At 45.1% G+C, this 15,929-nt stretch overlaps 1 long non-coding RNA gene and 1 other non-coding gene across 2 annotated transcripts; both read right to left on the bottom strand.

Moving 5' to 3' along the window:
• Window positions 1-10,335: 10,335 nt before the first annotated feature.
• On the bottom strand, window positions 10,336-15,847 carry LOC123001542 (uncharacterized). The gene is made up of 2 exons (XR_008955987.1): window positions 15,673-15,847; window positions 10,336-10,556 (listed from the first exon to the last, which is right to left on the bottom strand). It is a non-coding gene; the product is annotated as an uncharacterized LOC123001542 (long non-coding RNA).
• Window positions 15,718-15,821, bottom strand: LOC113262311 (small nucleolar RNA U13). Its single transcript, XR_003318758.1, has one exon. It is a non-coding gene; the product is annotated as a small nucleolar RNA U13 (small nucleolar RNA).
• Window positions 15,848-15,929: the final 82 nt, after the last annotated feature.

Here is a 15,929-nt window from a genome sequence, read left to right as displayed (position 1 = left end):
GGAGAGGCAGAGGGGGAGGGAGAAGCAGGCTCCGCACTGAACAGGGAGCCCGATGCAGGGCTCAATCCCAGGACCCTGAGATCATGACCCGAGCCGAAGGCAGACGCTTAACCGACTGAGCCACCCAGGTGCCCCAGATTATTTCTTTTAAAGAATCTTCTGTGGATCCACCAGGTAGAAAATGGTTAATTGGAGTGGGAATGAGAAACTCAGAATTTGAAAGTCCGGGGCATTGATAGATTGGGACAATGGGTGCCCTGAAGAATGGCACCTTCCTGTTCCCCTTCTCTCCCATCAGGTCTTCCATTCCAACTCAAAGTCACTCATTGCCCATTGGGGCTCTTCTGCCTCCCCGGTTTTGCCATGCCCACCCAACACCAACAGCCTGTGTCTTCCATTCTTCCACCTTCTTCAATCTCTCTGGGTGTCAGCATAACCTGGATGCCCTTGACCTTATCACTCACTCACTACAAGTGAATCTTTCTGTCAAAGCCGTATGCACAGATTCAGAGCAACAGATGGGATCAAATTAGAGACAAGAAGGTCAAATGATGACCAGTCATGTGTGCTGATATGTAACCAATGCCATTCTTGGGGAGAAAATCAAGCTGCTTACCATGCCTCAGACCCCAGACCATCAACACCACTGGATTCCTACTGGTCCTACTTTTTAAGAAATCATGCCCGTTTAATTCTTCCTTTAATAAACTGACATACTGGGGTGCCTGGATGGCTCAGTTGGTTAAGCGTCTGCCTTCGGCTCAGGGCATGATCCCAGCGTCCTGGAATCGAGCCCCTCCTCGGGTTCCCTGCACAGGGGGAAGCCTGCTGCTCCCTCTCCCTCTGATGTTCCCCCTGCTTGTGCTTTCTCACTCTCTCTGTCATAAATAAATAAAACCTTAAAAAAAAAAAACCTGACATACTATGTAGACAGGGGCGATATGACCAATGTCACCTTTGTGCTTTGAAGTGGCTTCTGCGTCTCTCCCTATATGACAGTCTCAACAACAAACCAGGGCATGTGCTCTGTAGAAGGGGAAATGTCCAGCACCACCAGCAGCACAAGGAGACATCTTTGGTGGCTGCTAGTGCGGTTCACAGTCTCTGTCACTCTCCATCACTGCTATACGTCAGCACGTTTTCTTACCATCCTCTCTCCTCTCTTGTTCCTTTCTTCTCCGTCTTCCTTTTTTCTTCATCACAGTCTACCCTGTGACATTACTGAGAGCACCAAAGCTACCACAGAACCCTCCTGATGGGCCACGATTTGTCATGAATCATTCAAAAGACAGCCCAGTTATTAAGGGTTTTTACCCAGATGATGGTGCGAGCTCCCCCGGGAGCCAGCTCTGGGTCTCCACGTGTTTGATATTTATATATGCTCATTAAGTCTCAGGAAGGTGGCTGATACCCTCCAAGACAGGAGAATCCATGATGACTTTAAAGGCATGACGCAATATGAGAGGGGCCAATAAATCCAAACCCAAGAGAAGGAAAACCCAGGTTTGCTTCAGTGGAGAGAAGCCGATTTGGAAGCACAGTGGTTGTCAAGTTGGGCAGAAGTTGAGAAAAATCCAAACATCCAAAATGCAACAGCATGGCTGTACTCAGCCAGGGAGTCAGCCTCTCTGCCTTCTTCAGTATTCGCCAAATCTCTGTTGGATAATTTGACTCCAATTTTTATGTCTGCGGAAAAACAGAGAAGCTATAAAAAGTCCTATGAGGGAGGAACTGGAGGATTTTAAATCTGGCTGGATAAAGACGAAGGGGCAAGCAACTTAGCGGTGGGCTTTGCTATTACATTGCCGGCATAAACCTCCATCACAAACTCAGTCACTCCAGAAATAGACTGCTTTCTTGCCTTCAAATTGCCTTTGACCCCGAGCCGCCAACCTTCTCCTCGTCTTTGTGTGCACACTGTGTTTGCCTTCCTCCCCAAATTATTCATGAGCCTTAACAGTCTTAAGCAGCTCACTACTCTCCCCCCATCCTCTGTACGTGCTATGAAACAACAGATCTGTCTGTTCTCTGGGCCCCAGAGACCCCACATCCCTCATCCCTGGTGTCCAGCCTGCAGTATGGGAAGCTTGCCGAGGTGCCGAGGGTCCAGCTCATCCAGGAACCCACACAGCTTCCTCCGCTCACACCCTCTCAGGCTGCTACCTGGGAGCTAAGGTGACCATCCGCACTCACCTTGGGACCCACCACCATTTTCCTTTTCAGGTTGGAGAAGTACAGAGCGAACTACCTGCATTCCACGATGAACATTCTGGTATTTGTTTTATCCCATACCTATCCATTTATCCATAATCAGTGTATTTTTCAATGCATTTGAAAGCCAACTTCAGATACCGAGACACTTCTTACATTAAATTTTACAGTTAGCTTCTCTCTTTGCAAGTGAACGGAGAATGACCAGAAATCTGCCTTGAATATGAAGATACGCACTTTCTGATAACTTGCTGCTAAATTCTGAAGGGAAGCTCTGACGTCGGGGTGGTTTTAGAAATTACTCAGATAGGAAATCATCTTATATTTAAAATGAGGTGAGAAAGCTTTTTTCTCTGCCTCTGGTAACTTTTAACCTTGCTCCATTTTATGCTGGCATCGAGGAAAAAAGGAAGGGGGGGAGGGGAGAAATGCATCGAGAGTGTAGGACATCCTCCTCTCAGTGCACATATTACCATTTCTTGCGCAATTACCCATGGAATATTCTCATTTTGGACTTTTTCCACACCCTAAATTTAGCAAGCTGGAATTATCTTTTAAATACCACTTTAAGCAACCTTTTTGAAAAGAAGAATGCCAAAGAGGGGGAAATCTGCATTTCTCTGTGGTTAGAATGTAATGGCCTCAACTTAATTATTCTGCAAAGCTGCAGATTACTCCTTTATTATATGCTGCAGATATAGTAAAGACAGTAATCTAGCAAATTCATTACAAGTCTGAAGATTAGACATTTATCCATTCAGATTGAGAAACAGGCAACGCATTTACAAGTATCTCTACTTTATACGCTCTGGTAACGGCGCGCATACAGGCAACGCATTTACAAGTATCTCTACTGTATACGCTCTGGTAACGGCGCACATACAGGCAACGCATTTACAAGTATCTCTACTGTATACGCTCTGGTAACGGCGCACATACAGGCAACGCATTTACAAGTATCTCTACTGTATACGCTCTGGTAACGGCGCACATACAGGCAACGCATTTACAAGTATCTCTACTGTATACGCTCTGGTAACGGCGCACACACTGAAATGAAAAGTTGCCTTAAATGTGTCAGGCAGGTTTCATTACTTAAGGGAATTCTATGTTTGAGTCTTTTTAGGTCTAAAAAAGTCTTTAAAAATGAGACCTGAGGACTTTTCCATTTGTTGATTTCTGAACTTTGAAACAGTAAAATCTTCATATAAAATCAGTTTTTCTCCAAGTGAGACATTGCTCTAGAATACAACAGAATTTCCTTTTTTCTTTTTTTAAAGATTTTATTTATTTATTCAACAGAGATAGAGACAGCCAGCGAGAGAGGGAACACAAGCAGGGGGAGTGGGAGAGGAAGAAGCAGGCTCCCAGCGGAGGAGCCTGATGCGGGGCTCGATCCCGCAACACCGGGATCACGCCCTGAGCTAAAGGCAGACGCTTAACGACTGCGCCACCCAGGCGCCCCACAACAGAATTTCCTTAAGTCAGGTTTACAAAGAGAAATATATGAAGCTAGCACAAATGTAGAGAGAAGTTTTGAATGGATGGTTTTCGTTCATAATTATTAGTTTTACCGGGGGGGGGGGGGGGCTTAGTATTTGAGAAACAAAAGGTTTATAGTGATGAACTGTGGCTTTTTAGGCGATCAGGGGTACCTTCCTTGCTGCTCCTCATTATGAGGCTAATTTGTACAGTGGAATAAACAAAAAATGGGTTTTAAACCCAGCTCTGTCTCCAATTAGCTGGGAGACCTGGCCTGGTTCTGTTAAGTGAGGCCTCCCATTTCTCCTCTGTAAAATGGAGCTAATAGTAAGTGCCTCCACAGTGTGGTTAAGAAACCTCAGAAACCAATAATACATTATATGTTAATTAAATGAATTTAATTTTAAAAAATGAAAAAAAAAGTACATAAAAGCACGTGTAATACAGACTCAAAGTCACATTCAAATATAAGCTATTTTTGTTTCTAAAGTAATAGGGACTTAGACCCGCAAATAAGAGGACTGAGTGACAAGTCTGCAAGAAACAAGAAAGCTTGTGTATTTCCCCCAACAGTCCGATAGTCCTTTATCAACTATACACGATGTCATAGGTGCTGCACTTTGCTTTCCTTCACTGGGCATGGCTGATATCCAGCAACTATGCCATCTGTAGAGAAGTCAGATATGGGTCATTGTACTTGGAGCCAAATACAGAGGAATACATACCTCGAACATTTTGAATTTATCGGTCAGCCAACGTATACGAACCGAGTGCCTGCGACGAGCCGGCCACCGTGCCGACCCACAGAGACCACAGTGGCCCCTGTTCCCAAGATGCGTGTGGTCTTACGAGAGACACGAAACGAACATCACGTATACAGGTGACGAACATCACGTATACAGGTGCCAAACACGATCAAGTATGCAGCACCCACCTGAATTAAACATGGGCTGGGGGTGAGTGCAGGCAGGAAAGGCCTTTCTGAGCAAGAGGCATTTAAGCAGAAACCAGAAGAACGACAAGAACTGAAGAAAGATCAGGCAGAAAAAGCATCTGTGAGCACGTGGAGGCCAGACGGAGCCTGGGTGGTCGGGGAACCAATCTGGCGTGGTTGGAGCTCAGCAAGAGAAGGGAAGTGGGGGTATAAGACGAGACTGCAGGGACACTGGGGCACATCCTGTAGGGCCAAGTGGCCACAGTAAGGAGTTTGAATTTATGATAACAGGATTTAAGAAGAGAAGCGACATTATTTGAGTTAACTTTTTCATGGAGATGGGATGGTGGGCAAGCATGGGGGCAAGAGGCCAACTGGAAGGCTGCAGAGTGGCTCAGGTGAGGTGGGCTTGGACCGAGATGGTGGTAGTGGCAGCAAAGAAACACTAATGAATTCAGGATATAATTTTGGAGAAAAAAGTCAATAGAACTTGCTACCAGATGACATGTGGGGAGGGAGGGACCAGCAAGGATGACCGGTTTCTGGCTAAATGGCTTGGTGGAGAGAAGGGTTACTCAATCGGAATGAGGTTATAGAAAGAGAAGCTTTGGAGGGGAAGATTCCGATTTCGTTTTAGAAATATTTAATTTACCCAAAGGCACAGCAAAGGAGAGGCTAGGTGGGAATCTGAAATGCACCGTTCCGAAGCCCAGCGGCACGCATGGGCGAGATGTCCCCAGCGGGGGTTGAACTTACAGATGGGATTGAAGGCCATGGGCAGCATGGGCTCCCCTGGGCGGGGGGAGAGGACTGGCAATGAGAAAGGGGTCCATGACACGTTCCAAAGCACCACCACCTTTCAAGACCAGGAGGAGGCAGAGGGTGTGGGAAAGGGGAAGGAGTGACAGAGGAGGAAAGAGAACCAGGAGAGGTGAGCTCTCCACAGGCTAGAGAAGAGAAGGCTTTCAAGAGAGAAAGATCAAGAGTCAAATGTTCCTTAGCAATCAAATAAGAGATGGAGGAAAGTGGCTGCTGACTTTGGCAATGAGAGCTACTGGTGGCCCAAGAGCAGTTTTGCTGGAGTGGGGGGCGGGGGTGGAGGCCGAGTTGCGTGTGTTGAAAAGTGAATGAGAAGAAAGAAGCCATTCCTGAAGAGCTGAGAAGAAACAAAAATAAATGAATCTACTAAACGTAGATTGAGTTGGTCACAGAGCCATAAACAAAAGAAACAAATTTTTCGGGGCACCTGGGTGGCTTAGGAGGTTAAGCGCCTGCCTTTGGCTCAGGTCATGATCCGATGCTCCTGGGGGGGCCCCTGGACCGGACCGAGTCCCCGTTGGGCTCCTTGCTCAGCAGGGAGTCTGCTTCTTCCTCTTCCTACCGCTCCCCCTGCTTGTGCTCTCTCTCTGTCAAATAAATAACTAAACAAAATCTTTAAAAAGATTTTTTTTTTAAATAAGAAAAAGTAAAAAATTTTTCAGGTGGCTAGACACGTAGCATTTGGTTGTAATTATTTACCAGTATATCCTAAAGATAAAAAAGAACAGCAAAGAAATCTTCAATTATGTTCAATAATCTTTAGTGATAACACTTCTATTTTAATACCTTTATGTGTATATTTAGGTTAAAGCAAAGAAGTAATTGTTAATGTTGTGAGAAGTGAAAGAGATGTTTCATACTTTAAAAGTATAAGCCTGATATCTTAATTTCAATAGGAAATATCAATATGAATCCATGATTTATTTTCATTTTCTAAAGAACACATATTTCTTAGATGTGTCTGTTGAGCCTGGAAACCTAAAATAAGGAAAAAAACCTCAGGAGCAATGGCATCCCACTCTTTCGATTATAGCCTTTAAATAGCATTTCCCCTTAGAAGGAGCCAGGGCTCTGGAATGGTTGATTCAGTCTTGCCATTCTAGAACGCAAGGAAGAAACCCAAGACTACTGGTCATGTCAGAAAGACACAGGAGCCAAGATGAAAAGACTCCCATTGGCCTCTAATATGTGTGTAGGGGAGGGAGAGGGTGGGGACAAGGGGTATATAGGAAATCTGTGTCTTATGCTCAATTTTGGTGTGAACCTTAAACTGCTCTAAAAATTAGACTATCTTTTAAAAAAAAATATTTTAAAGACTCCCTTTGGCCAGGAGCGCCTGGGAGCTCAGTCGGTTAAGGGTCCGACTCTTGATTTCCGCTCAGGTCATGATCTCAGGGCCATGAGATTGACCAGGGAGGAGCCCCTCTGTTCGGCTCCGTGCTCAGCAGGAAATCTGCTTCTCTCCCTCTCCCTCTGCCCCTCCCCTCACTCATACAAGTGTGCATGCCTATGGTTTTTCTCTCTAAAGTAAGTAAATAAATCTTAAAAAAAAAAAAAAGCCTCCCTTTGGCAAGAGATAGGACAATTAGAGTATGAAAAGAATAATGACAATGGAATGAATCTCATCGAATCTATAAAATTCCTTGAGATCATATGAAACTAACTAAACTAGGGCACTAAACTCATTCTAAAACCCGGTCAATAAAGGGGAAGAATCAAGCCGTTTCCCTGCTTTTCCCGTCCAAACTGTATTGAAATATCAGGGGAAAGACTGATGGGGAACTTTATAGCAGATCGCTCTCTCATCAGTAAAAGTGGGAAATCCCGAGCCTCTAGTGATACAATCAGAAGTACACAGCCCTGCCCCCAAGGCTGAGCCTGCCTTTAATCCGGCCTCTAGGTCTGACTATCTCTCTATAGGAAATGGGGGAGATAAAGGGGAAAATTCAAAGACAACAAGAAGAAGCCATCTGCCAAACCCAGAGTTGCAGTCCTTTCACAAGACAAATGGCCTGTTTCTTCAAGGGCATTTTCAAAAACAGAGGGGAGCTATTATAGTTTTCAAAACTCGACAGACGTAACCAGGAGCAAGCTTCCCGTGAGAAACGACATTCTAAGGGGACGATATAGGTGGGGAGTGAGGCAACATGTGCGGGTTTGTTACTTTGTTTTCCATTTGAAGACATTTCGCTGAGCAGAGAATCGGAGTCCTTGCTGCAGGGGGGCATGGTGTCGGGGAGAACATTCGAACAGTGGAATGGAGTCAGCCCTTTGGAGCACCACAGGGAAGGATTAGGGCACGGGAAGGGAATGCGGTTGGAATGAGGTCCTCAAAGAGACACAGTGAGCAAGAGCCCAGTCCCTGCGGAAGGACCAGTCCCTGGGTAAGATGTGTTTAGACTAATACACTAATAAAAAACACGTGTAGAAATATGACGCTGACGGCACCGATCTGAAAAAGAAGGTAAGCGAACCTAGACCTTTAGGAGGGAGAAAGATACACGGGACATGCAGTGGGTATTTTCTAGCACAGTGAAAGCTGACTTGTTGAGTCAATTTTCAACATGCCTCTGACTTTCCTTACTCTGGTGGATAGTCTATGTTTACAAGATTCTTTTGTTTATAGCTCTCTTTGCTACGCTGTTTCAAAGAATTCTGGCTCATTAAAAGCCATTTGGTGCTTACCCTACAAATCCTATGAACATGGGAGCCTTCCAAATAATTAGTATACTCTCTTCACCCAGACCAGCCTTCATTCTGTTCAAACCTCTGTAGCCTCCCAGGCAAAAAGATATAGTGGTAACCTCATTCTCCATAGGCCTTCAGGGGTTGTAAATATTGGACTCTCGTTTTTTCCATTTGGCCCGTCATCAGAAAAGTGGCTTTGCCGCAAGCCGTAATTACCTTCCAGTGAGTTCCCAATCCTATTATTAACCACGCCGAGACCACGTGAACCCTGAAAGACGGAGCTGCAAACGCTGTCCTGCTCTGCACACATCAGTTTTGACTCTTCGGAGAAAGAAAGGGAGCAAACTCTGGGTTTTGGTTTTTTGTTTTACTTTCTCTCATTTTTGTTTCTCCTGATGAGAAAGTCTTCACCGCATACCGTTGGTCGTATGGTCTTGGAAACCTTGAGAGATACAGCTAAAGGTTTAGCCACCAAATCTCTGGAATTTATTGCATTCTTCCATTTCTCCTTAAGGGAAATAGTTAAAAATTTAATCTCTTTGTCCATAACCACATTCATACATAATTTTACGTGGGTGCACACGGTGGCCTCTGTGCTTTGTGAAAAGGTGTGGCCAGGCTTTCCTTTCTGTGTGTTTGTTGTGCTAAAACTCCAGCAGCTTCCTCTCTTCCTCCTTTTCCCCACCTGAGCGCCCAGGGCCATCTATGCTGAGAAGCTGGGAGATACGCTCCCGTGTTTCCTCCTGGCTCAGGTATTCTTCGACCCATACCTAGGCATGTATCTACTTAGAAAGGCATGCGTTTTTTTAAAGCACTGTCTTATAAACAGGCAGTCACGGCATCTCTTGCATCCCATGTCCACCATTGCACAATACCTTGTGGGGACCCCCCTAGTCCCCTGGTTTAGCTCCACTTCATTCTCTTTGTGAATGGCGAGAGAATTCCCCAGTGTGAAGGTGCTCCTGGTGAGCCTTTGCTTTGCGTTCAGGTTTTTGCCCTATGAAACCACACAATGAACCTACTTGTTTCTCCTTGTGGTCTTAAGAACCCATAGCCTTACGTACGGTCATCTGTATTTGATAGTCTCAGGAACACAGCTGCCAAGGAATTCATTTCTTCTTTGAAGAGATGTTGCCAGATTGCTTTGCAAAAACTGGAGGGAGAGGAAGGGAGAGTTAAGGAGAGGACGCGAATGTGGCTAAAAGGCTTACTCTGTGAATTTCCATTGTGCGGATTGAATGAAGGGCCAGGTGCCATATAATGACCAATCCAGTGATGTTATTAGTTCTAAAGACGGTAGGCTCCCCAGGTGACCATCGGGGCCTCTGTGGAGGGTGGCCATTCACGAGGTGTGCAGCGAAAGGGACCCTCCACTTTTAATTGTGCACCTGGGGGTTTAGGAAGGAAGGTCAGAGCCATGAAGCACACAGGCTTTGGGGGTCAAACGGACCTCACCTCAAGTCCTCACTTGACCCCTTTCCAGTGTGGCATCTTGGGCAAGTGACCCAACTTCTTAGCTTCAGGAGCCTCCTCTGCAGAATGGAGAGAGTGCTGCTAGGCTCAGAGGGTGGCTGTGAGGACAAGCGTCTGGAAGGCGCTGAGCAGAGCGTCTGACACTCGGGATAGGGGACATCGTGTCTCAAAGGCCTTCATTACGGCTCTTCCCCGCAGCCCCCTCTTGGTGCACACGCCAGCAGGTGAGAGCCGCTGAAGCAGGGATGTGTCAGATTCATCTGGGCATCTTTACATATCCAGGGAGTATTTTAAAGTGAATCCCAGACATCATCTCATGTGGACTGTTAATACTTGTTGTGTCCTTCTCATAGCAGCTCGCAAAGTGGGATCTGGAGACCCCTGAGGGTTTTGAGCTGAGGAGGTCCGCCAGCTGAAAACTACCATTATAATAATACTAACACTGTCTTTTTCCTTCTCATCCACTCACGGATGTGCAGTGGCGTTTTCAGTCGCAGACTGAAAGCAGCAGCAGATCTGAGAATCCAGCTGTCTCGAACTAAACTGATAAGACCGAGTTGCAAAATTTTACAAATCTGTTTACAAAAATGTAAGACAATGCCACTCTGGGTTTGTTTGTTTGTTTTGTCTTGGACTATGTGCTTATTTTCATAAAAATAAATTTGAAAACAGGTTTATTTAAACATGTATATTTATGTTATTGCTGTTTTAAAAGAATCAAATGGATATTTTATTTTTCAAAAGATTTTATTTATTTATTTTGAGAGAGAGAGAGCGCGTGAGAGAAAGAGAGCCCGAGCAGAGGGGAGGGGCAGAGGGACAGGGAAAGGACGACTTCCCACTGAGCGCCGAGCCTGTTGAGGGCTTGATGTGGGCAACTTCATCCCAGGACCCTGGGATCATGACCGAGCCGAAGGCAGATGCTTAACCGGCTGAGCCAACCAGGCGCCTAGGAAAAAAAAATTTATTTCACATAAAGAAAAGCTCTTGGGGGTCCCCAATACATTTTTACTATTTTATTTGAGATTTAATTCACATAACCAAAGGATTCACCTTTTTAAAGTATATAATTCAGTAGGTTTTAGTATTTTTACAAGGTTGGGCAACCGGCACCACTAGCTAACTCCAGAACATTCTTATCACCCTAAAAAAGAAACTCCATATCCTCTACCCGTTAGTCTCAATTCTTCCCCCTCCACATCCTCTTTCTGACCCCGACTTGTTTCTTCTGAACATTTGATATACATGGAATCTTTTCACTTAGCATAATGTCATTAGGATTCATCCACATTGTAGCAGGGGCCAGAACCCCCTCACTTTTTGTACCTAATATTCCACTGCATGTATATGCCACATGTTGTTTATTCGTTCATCAGTTTATGGACTTTGGGCTTGTTTCTGCTTTTGGCTATTATGAATAACGCTACTAAGAACATTTGTGTCCAAGTTTTTGTATGGATACATGTTTTTAATTCTCTTGGCTCCATACCTAGGACCAGAATTGCTGAGTCTAACTCTGTGTTACTCTATGCTTAACTTTTTGAGAAACTGTCAGTTTTCCACAGCAGCTGCACCATTTTACATTTCAACCAACAAGGTATAGGCATTCCAATTCTCCATAGCTTTTCCAAAATTTGTTATTTTCAGCATTCTTGATGCTAGACATCCTTGGGAGTATGACTCAGTAATTTTTAGAAGTGTAAAGAATTTTGAGACTAAAAGTTTTGAGAATTGCTTTTCTGCCATAGAGCTTATAAAAATAAATACAATAACATTGTCGATCTAAAGAGTAACAATAATTCCACACAATTGTGCAACACCAGGGTGATCAAGTTGGCCTGGACAGACCCAATTTACACCTTTTTACCCTTTAACCTTCTCTCAATTGCCTTCTGTATGTCTTTTTCCAATGTATTGAGAATAAGATCCGACACTGCATATAGTTGAGATGTCTTTATTTATTTATTAAAATATTTTATTTATTTATTTGACAGAGAGAGAGAGACAGCCAGCGAGAGAGGGAACACAGGTAAGGGGAGTGGGAGAGGAAGAAGCAGGCTCCCAGCAGAGGAGCCTGATGTGGGGCTTGATTCCAGAACGCCAGGATCACGCCCTGAGCCGAAGGCAGACGCTTAACGACTGAGCCACGCAGGCGCCCCGGTTGAGATGTCTTTAAAAACTTTTAATCTCTATCAGTTCTCCTTCTACTCCATTTCTTTCATGTTCGTCATCGACTGAAGAAACTGGGTAATTTGTGGAACTGCTCACATCCTGATTCGGCTGATTAAACCATTGTAGTCTCTTTTCATCTGTTTCTTTGTCCTCCATGTTTCTTGCCATTTGGTAGTTAGATCTTGAAGTTCGATTACATGAAGGTTCAATGTTTGTGCAAGAATATTTCGTAGATGCTGTGTACTTCCTATTGCATTGCAACAGGAGGCATGTGGTATCTGTCTGTCTCACTCAGTGATGTTAAGATAAATCAGTGGGTTCAGGGTTTTTAACTTGATTCAGCCATTATATGTTTCCCACCAACATACTTTTTAAATTTTTATTTTTAAGTAATCTCTATGCCCAACATGGGGCTTGAACTCACCACCCTGAGATCAAGAGTCCCATGCTCTACCCACTCACTGAGCCAGCCACCTCATATTTTTATTAGCATGGCTGTTGCTGCCTTGTCCCAGTGTTTCTTTATGAGTTGTGAAGAGTGACTCTCTAATTCCAACTGTTCTGTTGCATTTATTTTTCTTACAAACTATTTGGTTACCCTGAAATGATAGCAGAATAAATGCTTGATTTTTTCCCCTCTTATTTACCAATTTTCCAAACAAATAGCTCCTTAGATGATACAAGAGTAAACAATGAGGGATTTTAAAATATATTATTATGCATTCATGGATTTGTATACATTTGATATGTTTCAATCAATCAGTCATTATTCTTTCTTCAGCCCAAACTGTTCCATCTTTAGCCAAAGGGTGCCCCTGTTATCTTTGTTCTTGGGCTCTTTTGACATGACCTTAGTAGTATTTGATAGCTACCTTACTTTCTGGCATAACAAAATGCCACAGGCTCATCTTACACAATCCCTGCCCCAGTTCTGAAATCAATCATCTCCTAAAGGGGTCTTTGTTTGTCTTAGTGGGCAATGGCATTCAGACGACCAGTTTGGACACTAGGGCTGTTCATAGCCAATGGATTGCCATTGCTGCTTGGCCTTTTCAGTGGACACAGCTAACATATATGTATTTTGTAGAAAGAGAAAAATTAATCATGACTCACATTGCCATTGCCGATTCAAATTTTCCATTATACAACTTATCCCTAATATCATTGATTTGAGACTTGTATCTCTTCGTCTTTCACTGAAGACCTTGGTATCTAACGATATCAGTTCAATGACTTATTTACTATTTTACTTACACATATATGTACAATACAAATACATGCAGTAGCAGCTAAACAACAATACCAGCATTATTACTAATAAATACTATTATTAAGTGCAGTTTGATTTCTTTGCCATTCTTTTTTTCCTGAGGATGTGTCATGCTAGGGATATGTAGTCAAAATAATGAATTCTAAAGTCAGTTACTTATTTTTCCAGGTAGTTATGTCAGTAACTCCTGATAACACTTTGATTAGTGACTTTTTTTTCCTTTGGGAAAATGATTTGTTATTTTCTTTAAAAAAAAATAACCATGTACACCATTTACATGATTCCAAAGTCAAACTATAAAACACAGTATATGAAAATAAGCCTAGCTTCCACTCCCATTCCCTTCACTCTTTTTTTCCTATATGTAACCATTCTTATTAGTTTGTGATTTACACCTCCATTGCCTCTTCTTAAAAATGTAAGCAAATGCACACATCTTTCTTAGAAGAAAGGCAACGTATATGTGGTCCCAGCCTTGCTTTTTTCACTTAATGTATCCTGGAGTTCTGTGGCCTTCCACAGAGATGGGCTTCATTCTTTTGTAAAGCTGCACAGAACTGCATTGTGTGGCTGTTCCGTGGTTTATTCAGCCGTTCTTCTGTGGGTAGACTTGTGGGTTCAACAAACATTTATTGCGTGGCTAAATAGTGCCAGGCACTGGGGATAAAGACATGGTCTCTGGCCTCAGGAAACTCAGAGTGAAGAGGGGGAGACGCCTGCAACACAAGCAATTTGCTCACAAGGGAGTGAGATCTTGGATCCACTTAGCACAAAGAGTGCGTGGAACAGGGCAGACAGGCTCACACACAGGAGGGACACAATGACACTCTGTTGGTTGGCATCTTCCTCCCACGCCGACCTTAATATGGGAGAATCCCCATGGCAGGAACTTTTTTTTTTTAAATCAATGTTTGAAATTACTTAGAAAATCATGAGTGCCACCAATTGGTCAGAGAAGGCAAGGCCAAATGAAAGAGGCAGAGAGGAAGGGTCCTAACCCCAAAATTCCCTTAAAAGAGGAAACGTAAATAAATACATAATCTGTGGTTTAACAATTAACGCCGGTATTTAACACTCACTGGAGACCAATCTAAGCCGTTGACACATATTTTTTTTTTTTTAAAGATTTTATTTATTTATTTGACAGAGAGAGACAGCCAGCGAGAGAGGGAACACAGCAGGGGGAGTGGGAGAGGAAGAAGCAGGCTCATAGCAGAGGAGCCTGATGTGGGACTCGATCCCGGTACACCAGGATCACGCCCTGAGCCGAAGGCAGACGCTTTAACGACTGCGCTACCCAGGCGCCCCCCCCCCCCCCCCGTTGACACATATTTAACTCCTTTATTTTAAATAACAATCCTAAGAAGTGGGGACTATGATTCCTCACATTTTACGGTTAAAGAAATAACGGCACAGACAGGTTACTGAACTCTCCCCCAAAGGCACATAGCGAGCGAAGGGAGCGAAAGGAAGAAGGGAGCAAGGAAGACAGCTCACACAGGATACTCGCAAGCAGTACCCTCTCCCCCAGATGGGACAAAAGCACAGTGTCTTTGCGGACCATAATCACCCCTGGGGAGGAGAAAGTACGGTTGAGACCTCCCTCTCCACACACATCCTCCCTCCCCAAGAATGGAAAAACCCTGCAGGGCTTTCTCCGGACTCGAGGGGCGCAGGAATCCCAACGCCAGTAGCTGAGCTGCTGGAAGCGCGCCGCAGGCCCAGCCGGCCCGCGCCGCAGGCCCAGCCGGCCCACTCCGCAGCACGGATTTGAGCAGCGTCCGCGAGCTGCGGAGTTGCCCGCGGAGGGTCCCCCTCCGAGCAGCCCCCGATACGGCTCTCCAACCCCTCCATACCCTCCAGGTGTGCGCCGCCCATTTCTCCGCGCTCCCGCTCACGCCTTGGCAGCAATGAAGTCCGCTTCCCCGGGCTCCTACGACAAGGGGGAAGCTACATGCAGTCACCGACAAACTCCCAGGGGGAGTCACTACCCTCCAATGGAGTACCCCAGGTCAACTGCACACATTTCTACACTCAGGAAACCCGCAGCGAGGGGACAAGTAGTGCTGACGTAGCATGACACGGGCAAGAACAAAGGGTCGCACCGGGCAGTGGCTCTCCGCCCCGCTCCGCCTCATCTTGTCTCTAACCGAAGGCAGGTGCTTGTGGGCCCCCCACCTTGAACCTGCAGATCCCCTCCGCCCACTGACTCGGGACTTGCTCCCTGCGTCGCCTACCGCCCAAACCCAGTACTGCACAAGCCTGCAGCCCAGCGCCGCGCGCTCACGCCCGCTAGCCCGCCGGGAGCGCGACTGCGCCGCTCTGGCCACCTCTCCTTCGCGGTGGCCTCGCTTCTGGAGAGGGGGTCAGTTCCCCACGCCAACTCTTCGCCCAACACTAGCCTACCATTCGACTTCCAGCAGCCTACGGACACCCACTTTAAAAAGCCGGCTTCCAAACAAAAAGCTACACCCAGTACCAGACCAGACTCCGAAACGCGAAAGCTAACGATCACAATTAGACTGGTGGGAAAAGTTGCTCCAACAACCTGCAGACACATCTCGGCCTAGAAATAACGGAAACCGTAACTTCCACCTTGAGAAACAGTGACAAAAATCCCTACCTTTTCTCAGGAGAGTTGAAAGATAAAAAGGATCCTCCAAGTTCACGTCAGACGGGTAATGTGCCCAGGTCGTAACAAGGTTTGAGGGAGGCACATGTCACACAACAGCGTGAACACCCAATCATCACGCTCATGAACTACAAAAGGATCGTTTGTTTATTACTCATGAAGAACTCCCGAGTATGTCCCACTGACTTTTTAGAAAGGGTGACAGACTACGTGCTTATATATTCAGTCACAACAGTAAAATCTTGTAT

Source organism: Ursus arctos, unplaced genomic scaffold (assembly GCF_023065955.2).
Source record: "Ursus arctos isolate Adak ecotype North America unplaced genomic scaffold, UrsArc2.0 scaffold_27, whole genome shotgun sequence".
Taxonomy (NCBI): Eukaryota; Metazoa; Chordata; class Mammalia; order Carnivora; family Ursidae; genus Ursus; species Ursus arctos.
This window is presented reverse-complemented; position numbering and strand designations above follow the sequence as displayed.